Source organism: Carlito syrichta, unplaced genomic scaffold (genome assembly GCF_000164805.1).
Source record: "Carlito syrichta isolate Samal-C Ts95f unplaced genomic scaffold, Tarsius_syrichta-2.0.1 Scaffold302299, whole genome shotgun sequence".
In the NCBI taxonomy this organism is placed as follows: domain Eukaryota; kingdom Metazoa; phylum Chordata; class Mammalia; order Primates; family Tarsiidae; genus Carlito; species Carlito syrichta.
Window position 1 is genome coordinate 161,854 of NW_007246395.1, and position 11,333 is coordinate 173,186.

Sequence of the window (11,333 nt, forward strand, 5' to 3'; positions counted from 1 at the left end):
AAATAAATAAATAAATAAAATAAAATTTATTTATTATTGAGTTAGAGTCTCACTCTGACACCCAGGTTAGAGTTCAGTGGCACCAACGCAGCACAGTCAGGCATGTAACTTTAGGATAAGCTACATCCAATTTGTGACACTACACAGTAGTCTCCCCCTCATCTCTGAGGATTCATTCCAAGATCCCCAGTGATGCCTGAAGTCTTGGACAGTACCCAGCTCTACATATAGCACCAGGCAGGGAGCATCTACAGGGCAGGTCGCTGCACAAAGGGAAGGTTCATGTCCCAGGCAGGATGGGCAGGATAGCGAGAGATTTCATCATACTCTTCAGAATGTGGATTTCTGGAATTTTCCACTTAATATTTTTAGACCGCAGTTGACCATGGGAAACTGAAACAAGAGTGCAAAACTGTGGATGAGGGAGACTACTGTATCTAGATTTTTGGGTTATGTGAAAAGGAAAACATAATAAAATAAACACCTATATCTTTAACCTTTCCATATGTTTCTTGGAAAGTCATCGGCTACCTAAAGACTTGTTCTCCAAGAGCACTCACTATTGTTCTACTGTTAATGCAAAACAAGGAATGAATGCTTAAGCCAACAAAAGACTCCACACACATTCCAACTACAGTGTGCTCAATTCAAATACAGAATAAAATGAACCCCCTGGCATCCAGAGTATTCCACAAGTGTGTGGCAAGTGTTAGTTCTGGGCACTTAAAAGCAGTAGTGAAAGGACCTCAAATACTCAGAAAAGAAAAGATCTCCACTCACATAAGGAGAGGCATTTATTAGCCCTTAATGGCCCTCTTTCATTGCCTTTCCACTGACGCATCTCTAATTGCTCCAATTACAGTTTCAAGCAACAAAACCAATAATGGTAAAAGTCTATAGTTCAGTATGTGCATTTTGAAAAGCAGCCTTTAACAGTACAAACCGCACAGAAAAGTCTGTGACAACGTGGACTCTGGGCAGGCAACATCACAGTCAAGGGAGAGGAGATGGTGTGGAAAGAGACTGCACAAGAGGACAGCTCACCCCGCCTGGGCCTTCTCCACATCTTCCAGTCTGTAAGAGACTCCATCTCCACGTTTGTGAAACGTGAGCACAGAAGGAGTGTCTCCTAATGCCTCTGCTAATTCTGACACTCTATCAGCCTCTGATGTCAGAAGTCAATCAAGATACACAAAATCTGATTCCACCTCTGTCTTTCTAAGCAATCTGAAGGCTTCCTATTTTCACTTTCATAAATGAGATGTTATATCCACTTTAAGTTCAACGAAGGCAGGAACTATGTCATTTATTTTCTCCCCGCTACAAGGCACGGCACATAAAGGTGTTCAAAAATATCAGTTAGAGGAAAGAAAAAAGGGAAAGAGAAAGAGAAGGAGAGAGACAGAAAGAGGAAACGGCAGAAGGGAGGGGCAGAAGGGAAAGGGGGACAGGCCAATTTATTTCATATGGTTGTAGCATTGCGTGTAAGAAGACAATGGTGAAAGATGAGCTTGACATATCGATGTCTTACTTTTAAGAAATATTACATTAGGAAATTTCAAGTTTAGAGAGTAGAGTGTATTAAAGAACATCACAGGGGAAGGGCCAAGATGGCTGACAGGAGACATGGGACAGCTGCTACTCCCAGCAAGAGAGTGTAAAAGGGAATTGAAGCTGGCTCTTTGGAGATCTGCCTGGAAACCCAAACTGAGGTTTGTCAGACTGGCACCTGGGGACACAGAGAATAGTCAGCTCCAGGCCTCAATCACACCTAGGATCAGCAGGCGGGATTGGAAGAGCGCCCTTGGTGAAGGAAGCAGTGAGTGAACAGGAGGAAGCGGTGAGTGAACAGGAAAGATTCTGCACATCTCTCTCAACCCCTGCATCCATCCCTCCTGCAGGGCCAGGCGTAGAAAGCTGCCCGGAATCAAGACAGAGATACAGGTTGGGTCCACTGGGGACCGAGGGTCTCCAGATCTTGGTGAGTCCCAGCCACAGCAATCACCAGTTCCTCACAAAAAGACCCAGCAGGACACACCCTACGCCTTAGGTGGTCTACGCCTTAGGTGCTCCCCCTCCCTCCTTCTCTGGCTCCCAGCTGAGGTGACATGCCTACTTTGGGGATATTCCTCCAGTGGCACTGGCACCTGTTCAGGGCTGCAGGTGTGGCTTGTCCCCAGGAGGCACTATACTCCCTTGCCCCTCCCACAGAGTAGGGCAGGAACCAGCAGGTAAGTACCTCTGTGACTCCTGGCAAATCAGGAACACCAGCACCCAGACAAAGAAACGCCATCCGATCACTGTCAGTTTATGTTGTTTGCTGAGCAGCAGGGCTTCTCCTGGTTCAGGCAGCATAGCCAAAGAGTCTCTTTACACTGTACACATACCCCAGAGTTAAGTTCAGGTCCCTCCTGGCCACCTGCCAACCCTGCTGAGGTGTATGTAGTGCTGTCAGAAGGGGAAAGGCGCAGAGCTCCCAACCAGTCAGGGCCCTGGCACATGTGCTGGAGGGAGGGGAAAGCACCTGAACTGGAAGAAAGGACTTGCCCAGCTCTCACCAGACTATGCCGGCTGAAGCAGAGCCAAACAGTTCCCCCTACATGGCCACCCTCCCTGCCACCTCTGCCCTTCCACAGTCAGACCAGAGGCGGGAGTCAAGTAAGAAAGCAACACAAGTTGTCACCTCAATAATAGCAACCTTAATAAGCAAAAAATAAAAACAGCAACAACAAAAGAGACTGCCCTCATGATGGGGAAGAACCAGTGAAAAAACACTGGCAATCCTCAAAGCCAAAAGCATTCGATACCCACAAAGGGTCCTCTCAGATCCCAAGTAATGGAACCTATTCAAAATGACCTATCCCTCATGACAGTCCACCTACCAAGGAAGACCTATCAGAATTGTAGCACATCTCTCAGCAGAAACCTTACAAACCAGAAAGGACTGGGGATCTATGTTTAACATTCTTAAAAAAAACCAATTCCAAGCAAAAATTCCCTACCCTGCCAAACTAAGTTTCATTAATGAAGAAGAATTAAAATCCTTTCCAGATATACAATCCCTAAGAGACTATGCCACCTCTAGACGAGCTCTTCAGGAGATTTTTAAGGCAGTTCTAAACACAAAAATGAAAGAATGGTTTCACCGATCACAAAAGCATTGGTAAGCACAGAGTTTACAGACCATACAAATCAACCACAAAGCCTAGAACACAAAGCAGTTTGTTAATAACAACATGATGGGAACAAACCCTCACGTACAATAAGTAACCTAAATATTAACAGACTGACTACACCTCTCAAAAGGTAAAGAGTGGCAAATTGGATAAAGAAACATGATCCATTCTTCTGCTGCCTTCATGACATCCACAGGCTCAGTATAAAGGGTTGGAGAAAGATCATCCAAGTAAATGGAAAACAACAAAGAGCAGGGTTTGCTGTTCTTACATTAGATAAAACAAACTTTAAACCAATAAAAGTTTTAAAGGAACAGTGAAACACACTACATAATGATAAAGGGCTGAATTCATCAGCCAGAAATATCCATCTTGAATATATATGCACTGAACATAAGAGTACCCAGATTTATAAAACAATTGCTAACTAAACTAAAAGAGAACATAGCCATACAATAATAGTTGGAGACTTCAATACCCCACAGACAACTTTAGACAGAACATTACGACAGAAAACAAACAAAAAATCTAGAACCTTAGCTTGACACTGGACCAATTATATCTAATAGAAATCTACAAAATACTCCACCCAACAACCACAGAATATACATTCTTCTCATCAGCACGAGGAACACACTCTAAGGTTGACCACAGCCATAAACCAAGTATGAACAAATTTCAAAAGATCAAAATCATATCAAGCATCTTCTCAGACCACAATTGGATAAAATATATTGCCAACAAGAGCCCTCAAAAACATGCAAATATGTGGAAACTAAACAACATGCTTCTGAGTGACTTTTGGATTAACAAAAAAATCAAGACAGAAAAAGATTCCTAGAAACAAACAAAGACACAATATACTAAAATCTCTGGAATACCAGGAAAGTGATGCTGAGAGGGAAGTTTATATCATTGTATGCTCACATCAAGAAAATGGAGAGATCTCAAGTAAACAGTCTGATGTCACACCTAAAGGAGCTGGAAAGCAAGAACAATCCAATCCCCAAACGAGAAGGATGGAAAAGTATCAGAGTAAAATCTAGCTAAATGAAACACAGACCATAAAAAGCATACCAAGGATCAAAAAGTCAAAAAGCTCATTTGAAGAAAAAAGAAAAATTTGAATAAAGCCAGATACAAAAAAGATGATGTTACAACAGACCCTGAAGAAACACAAAAGATTATCAGAGATTACTACAAACATCTGCATGCTAGTAAGCTAGAACTCTAGAGGAAATGAATAATTTCTAGCAAGACACAGCCTCCCAAGATTGAAATAGAAAGAAACTGAAACCCTAAACATACCAATAACAAGCCAAGAAATTGATTCAGTTAAAAATAAAAAAAAAAAAGCCCTGAGCCAGATGGTCTGTTAGTTGAATTCTACCAAATATACAAGAAAAAGATGATACCAATCCTACTGAAAGTATTCCAAGCAATTGAGAAGAAAGGAATCCTCCCTCTACAGGTCAATTTTCCTGATGAAGACAGATGCAAAAATTCTCAACAAGATATTAGCAAACTGCATCCAACATCACATTCAAGGATTATTCATCATGACCAGGTGGAGTTTCATTCCTGGGATGCAAAGCTGGTTCAACATATGCAAATCAATAAATGTAATCCACTATATACGCAGATGTAGAACCAAGAACCACATGATTATGTCAATAGATACAGAAAATGCATTTGATGAAATCTAACATCTCTTCTTGACAAAACCCCTGCAGCCAACATCACATTTAATGGGCAGAAGTCAGAAGCATTTCCCTTAAGAACTGGAACAACATAAGTATGTCCACTCTCACCCCTCCTATTTAAAATAATACTGGAAGTCCTAGCCAGAGCAATCAGGCAGGAAAAATTGGCAGTATTGGAAAAGAGGAAGTTAAATTATTCCTCTTTATAGATGATATGACGCTATGAGGGGAATCCAAAAAGCCCAGAATTTATTTATTAAAAATTGTGTATTTATTCTCACATGTTTAAACTTCAGTCATCTTCAAAGTACTCTACATTTGATGTAATACACCTATTGAGATGCTTTTTCCACTGCTCAAAACAGTTTTTGAACTAATCAATTTTGATGCCTTTTAGTGCTTCTGTCATTTTTTGTTTCATCTCTTCCACATCAGCAAAACATGTTCCTTTGAGGACTCTTTTCATCCAAGGAAACAAAAAAAAGTCGCTTGGGGCAAGATTGGTTGAATAGGGAGGGTGGAACATAGGAGCATCATGCCATTTTTGGTCAAAAACTGCTGAACACTCAGTATGATGTGGGCAGGTGCACTGTCATGGTAGAAGAGCCAGTCACCTGTTTGACACAACTCAAGACGTTTTATCCACAAATCATAACACAACCAATTCAAAACTTCCAGATAAAAACTTTGGTCTGACCATTTGATCCAGAGGAACAAATTCCCAGTGTACTACAAGGGGCCCGCCCTCCAAAAGAGAATTCTGGTTTTTTGGAGGGCTCCCCCTTGTAAACCTAGAAAATCCCAGCAATTCTGCTAGAAACCTCCTAGCACTGATAAATGATTTCAGTAAAGTCTTGGGAGACAAAATCATGAGTAAAAATCAGTTGCATTTTTATTACACCAACAACAAGCAGGTTGACAACCAGGTAAAAAACACAATCCCATTCACAACAGCCACAGCAACAATAAAATACCTTGGAATTCATCTAATCAAAAAGGCGAAAGATCTTTACAATGAGAACTACAAAACACTGTTCAAATAAATCAAAGACAACACAAACAATTAGAAGAACATCCCATGTTCATGAATTGGAAGAATCAATAGTGTTAAGATGTCCTTCTACGCAAAGCAATCTACAGATTCAACGCAAACCCTATCAAAATACTGGCAACATTTTTCACAGATCTACAAAAGACAATACTTACATTCATATGGAAGCAAAAAGAGCACAAATAGCTAAAGCAATCCTCAGCAAAAAGAACAAAGCTGGCAGCACCATTCTCTAGGATTTCAAACTTTGCTACGTGGCTACAGTAACCAAGACAGCACAATACTTGTACAAAAATAGACACATGGACCAATGGAACCGGATAGAGTACCTGAAGATAAAACCACAGATCTTTAACCAACGCATCTTTGGAAAAGCCAGCAAAAACAAACATTGGGGAAAGGATACCCTATTTAGCAAATGGTGCTGGGAAAACTGTATAACGACATGCAGAAGAATGAATCTAGACCCCTATCACCATATACAAAAAATAACTCAAAATGAATCAAGAACTTAAACAAGAAACCTCAAATGATAAGAATCTGGGAAGAAAACCTAGGGAACACCCTCCTGAATTTGTTCCTCTGGATCAAATGGTCAACCAAAGTTTTCATCTGGAAGTTTTGAAATGGTTGCGTTATGGTTTGTGGAAGAAACGTCTTGAGTTGTGGCAAACAGGTGACTGGTTCTTCCACTATGACAACACACCTGCCTAGGTAATGAATTCATGATCAAGTCCTCAAATGCCAATGAAGCAAAAATTAAAATTGACTGTTAGGACCTTATCAAACTAAAAAGCTTCTGCACAGCAAAAAAAAAAAAAACCATCAAGAGAGTAAGGAAGCCGGGCTCGGTGGCTCAGCCTGTAATCCCGTGCCTTGGGAGGCTGAGGTGAGTGAATTGCCTGAGCCCGTGGGTTCAAAACCCACCTGGGCAACTTGGTGAGACCTCATCTCTACAATAAATCAAATATTAGCCTGGTGTGGTAGCACGTGCCAGTAGTTCCAGCTACTTGGAAGGCTGAGGCAGAAGGATCTCTGGAGCCCAGCAGGTCAAGGCTGCGGTGGCCGGAAGTGGCCACTGCACTCCAATCTGGGCGACAGAGTGAGACTCCAACTAAAAAAAAATAAAAATAAAGAGAGTAAGGAGACAACCCACAGAATGGAAAAAAGTATTTGCAAACTATGCATCCAATAAAGGCCTAACATTCAGAATTTGTAAAGAACTCAAACAAATCAAAAAGAAACAAACAAATAAGCCCATTTTTAAAAGTGGGCAAAGGACATGAACAAACACTTCTCAAAGAAAGACATAGAAGCAGTCAACAAACATATGAAAAAAATGTTCAGCATCTCTAATAAGAGAAATGCAAATCAAAACTGCAATGAAGCTGGGTTCGGTGGCTCAGCCTGTAATCCCGCGCCTTTGGGAGGCTGAGGTGAGTGGATTGCCTGAGCCCGCGGGTTCGAGACCCGTCTGGGCAACCTGGCGAGACCTCATTTCTACAATAAAAATAAAAAGTCAGCCGGGCGTGGTAGCACGCGCCTGTAGTTCCAGCTACTTGGAAGGCTGAGGCGGAAGGATCACTGGAGCCCAGCGGGTCGAAGCTGCGGTGGCTGGGAGCGGCCACTGCACTCCAGTCTGGGCGACAGAGTGAGACTCCAACTCAAAAAAAAAAAAAAAAAAGTGGAATGGATAAAGAAAATATGGTGCATATACACTATGGAGTACTATGCAGCTGTAAAGAAAAACAAAATCATGTCCTTTGCAGCAATATGGATACAGTTGGAGACCACTATTCTAAATGAATTATCACAGAAGCAAAAAATTGAATACTGCATGTTCTCACTCATAAGTGGGCACTAAACATTGGTCACACATGGGCACAAGGGTAAGAACAACAGACACTGCTAAAGAAGGAAGGGAGGGAGACGGGATAAGGAATAAAATTTAAAAATTAGCCAGGGATGGTGGCATGCACCTGTAGTCCCAGATATTCAGGAGGCTAAGATGGAAGAATGACCTAAGCCCAGGAAATCAAGGCTGTGGTAAGCCATGATCATGTGTCCAGCCTAGATGAAAGACTGAGACTCCAACTCAAAAAAAAAAAAAGTCCCAGGAAACCATACCTAGGGGACATTTACTTAAAGTTAAGTCATTTTGATTAAAAAAAAATGTAGTTTTCAAAATAAATGGGGTATTTTTTAAAAATAAAAGAACAATGCATTTTCATTAAGAAACACAAATAGTGGGCCAAGTTCGGTGGCTCAGCCTGTAATCCCAGCACTTTGGGAGGCCAAGGCAAGAGGATTGCCTGGGCCAGCAGTTTCGAGACCAGCTCGGGCAACTTGGCGAGACCTCGTCTCTACAATAAATCAAAATTAGCCCAGTGTGGCAGTGCGCGCCTGTAGTTCCGGATACACTGAAGGCTGAGACAGAAGGATTGCCGGAGCTCAGCAGGTCAACGCTGGGGTGGCCGTGAGTGTGCCACAGCATTCCAGCCTGGGTGACAGAGTGAGACCAACTCAAAAAAACAAAAACAAAAACACAAATAGTGGATTCGAGATTATCTCATTTGCTTCAAGTTAATACACGCTACTGATGAGATTCTGCACAAAGTTTCTTGACAATCTGGTCTATCATCTTGTAAGAAGATCAGTGTTTGTGAAGAGCAGCCCTCAGGTGTAAGAGAGTCTCTGTGCCTTTGAATGGCTCTAAGTTATTTAAAAAGAAATTGTCATAAGGAAGGAATCAAAAGTTGTTTCTTCTTAACAGAGTGTAGTTGAACTCCAGTTAAAAATATCTTATTAATATTTGCCAAGCTACTTCATTCATTTCTTCAGCAAATCTTTGAAAGCTACAACACTGTAGGCATTGTGAAAAGATTGAACCATCCAGTAACAGTCCTTCCCCAGGGAAGTCTAGGTCTGGTGCATCCATCCTTCACACACTGAAATCACACACTACCTATATCAGTAGTGGCAACCCCTGCTTCCCAAACAGCCCATGACAGTTTCCATCGTATGACTATACTTTTAAGCCTACTCATGGTTTTCACCCTCACAACCTACTAGTCTCCACATGGATTTTTCTGTCTGCCCAGTCTTTTTACCTTCAAAAAAATTAACTTTGTGTACCACTCCCAAGGAAAATCTACTGAACTATCATCCTCACCTGTTAAGAAGCCAGGTTCTCATAATTACCTCATTATATTAAAAGTCTTCTTCCAGATTTTCAAGACTCTCCTCTAAATCTCGCCTCACACTAAGTAAACATCTGCTGACTATTTTCCTCCCCACTACATTCACCAAAAAAGAAACATCCTCAGCAACCTTAAGCCAGATCCCCCTAGGCCTTCCTCCACACATACCCAATTCCTCCAGGCCACACTTTTACTAATGTGGCTCTCCCAGTCTTAAATACTTTGTCTCTTTAATAAAGTCATTTCATTCAATCCTCATAGCCAGCTGCGATTTAAGCGAGGCAAGCATTATCTCTATATCGCAAATTAGGAAACCAGGAATTATTTTCAGACTCCCAATTGTCTGCTCATTCAAAAGGAAAGAGTGAGATTTGACATGAATTTGGAATGATGAGTTAGCACTTTCCAGTTTGTCAGATGAGGATGAGGACATCTCAGGAGGGATGCATAAAGGCAAGGGAAGTATCAGAGAGAAGCATGTGGACAGCAACACAGACATGTGTATGTGCATGAATGTAAACATACATAAAGCTGCAAACTGCTACAGTAGACTTGCGTGCAAGAAATGTAACATCTTTTTGTTTTTCAAATTCACATCAGTTTAGCCTTCAAGGCCAAGAGTCAGTCATATCAGTAAGACATCTAATATCAGTCATGTTTAAGGGCTTTTCTCCTGCCCCTTGGGTGATATCAGAACCCCAGCGGTGATGGACTTGCGAAAAAGTAGGCAAGACCTGTAGTGACTGGCCCACAGCAACCCTCACCAGAGACGCTCGCTGTCTAAACCCTGTGGTCCTATAAGATGACTAAGCTCCACTGGGAGCATCCACTGCTTACCCTTCACGCCACCCTCCCCAACCTCGGTAGCAAGTTATTTATGAGGAACTCCACATGGATGCCAAAGCCATCACCCCAGTGCTCAGTCCTCCCTAGCACCCCAATAATCATACCCACCTCAGGGTCCACTTCAGGACCTACAAAGCACTGCTTCAGCAGAGTGCCTGCTTCAACTACCCACAGAAAACAGGCCATCTTTGACTTCCTCTCCCTGGGAGAGACTGGCCAATTTCCTAAAGACAATCCTAATTTCTTTCCCAATGTCTTTTAACAGTAATGAGGTTTAGTCATTCGTTCAAGGGCTTTAGGCTCAGGATGGTGCTAAAGTCCTGGACCATGGGTTCTAGGACCATCCAAGAGCCTGTTTGCCCTCCTCAGGAATTAGGATTAATTCTCTAGGTATACAGTAGACAGTCTCCCATCCCCAAGGATGAGCTGTATGCTTCTCTTAATACTATAGAAAAAAACCCACAAAGTTGCATTTTCCTATCTTGCTACAGCAAATTCTTAGTAAGTTGCCCTATTATATATGTAAGTAACTTTAAGACTTCTTTCTACAACTAGATCACAGCTGCTTAGTATAATTGCCACAGTGGCCACTCATATAAATTATGAAGATATTTTAACTATTATATAAAACCATACATTAGATATATCATAAACCAAACTGTCTTTTAAACTATAGCTAGGTGCAACAATGAATATTTGTATACCTACCTCTGAATTGTATCCCATATTTTTAAAATAAAATTTTTATGCACGCCTATAGTTCCAGCTACTTGGAAGGCTGAGGCGGAAGGATCGCCAGAGCCCAGCAGGTCGAGGCTACAGTGGCCAGGAGCGGCCACTGCACTCCAGTCTGGGCGACAGAGTGAGACTCCAACTCAAAAAGAAAAAAAGAAAAAAGAAACATCACAGTAAAGGTGGTTTTCTCAACTGATATGTGGTCAATAATTATAAGGAGTTACTTGTATGAAACTTTTGTCAAACCAGTAAGACTGCACTTATGCATCCATCGTTTTCAGGATTGTTGGTCACCTGGGCATATTTCCCCCAAATGACTTTGCTTCCTTGTGTCACAAGGCCCAACTCGCTCACATTGACCTCAGTGACTGTCCCCTTGGAAATAACACCCAAAGTTGTATATAGTGGAGATGAGGGATTCTTCTTTACACCAAATATTGGCAGACAAAAGGTGGCTTTCAGTTCAGGATGCATTACATGGGCTTTCTTGAAACGTAATAATGAATCTTTCATATTTGGGTGGTTTTCTTGTAAAGCCATCTCCAACAAAGTAAACTTTAGTAACCATCCTCTTCCATGCCTTCTTCTTTCTTTTTCCCGTTTGAATAATTTTTTTTTTTTT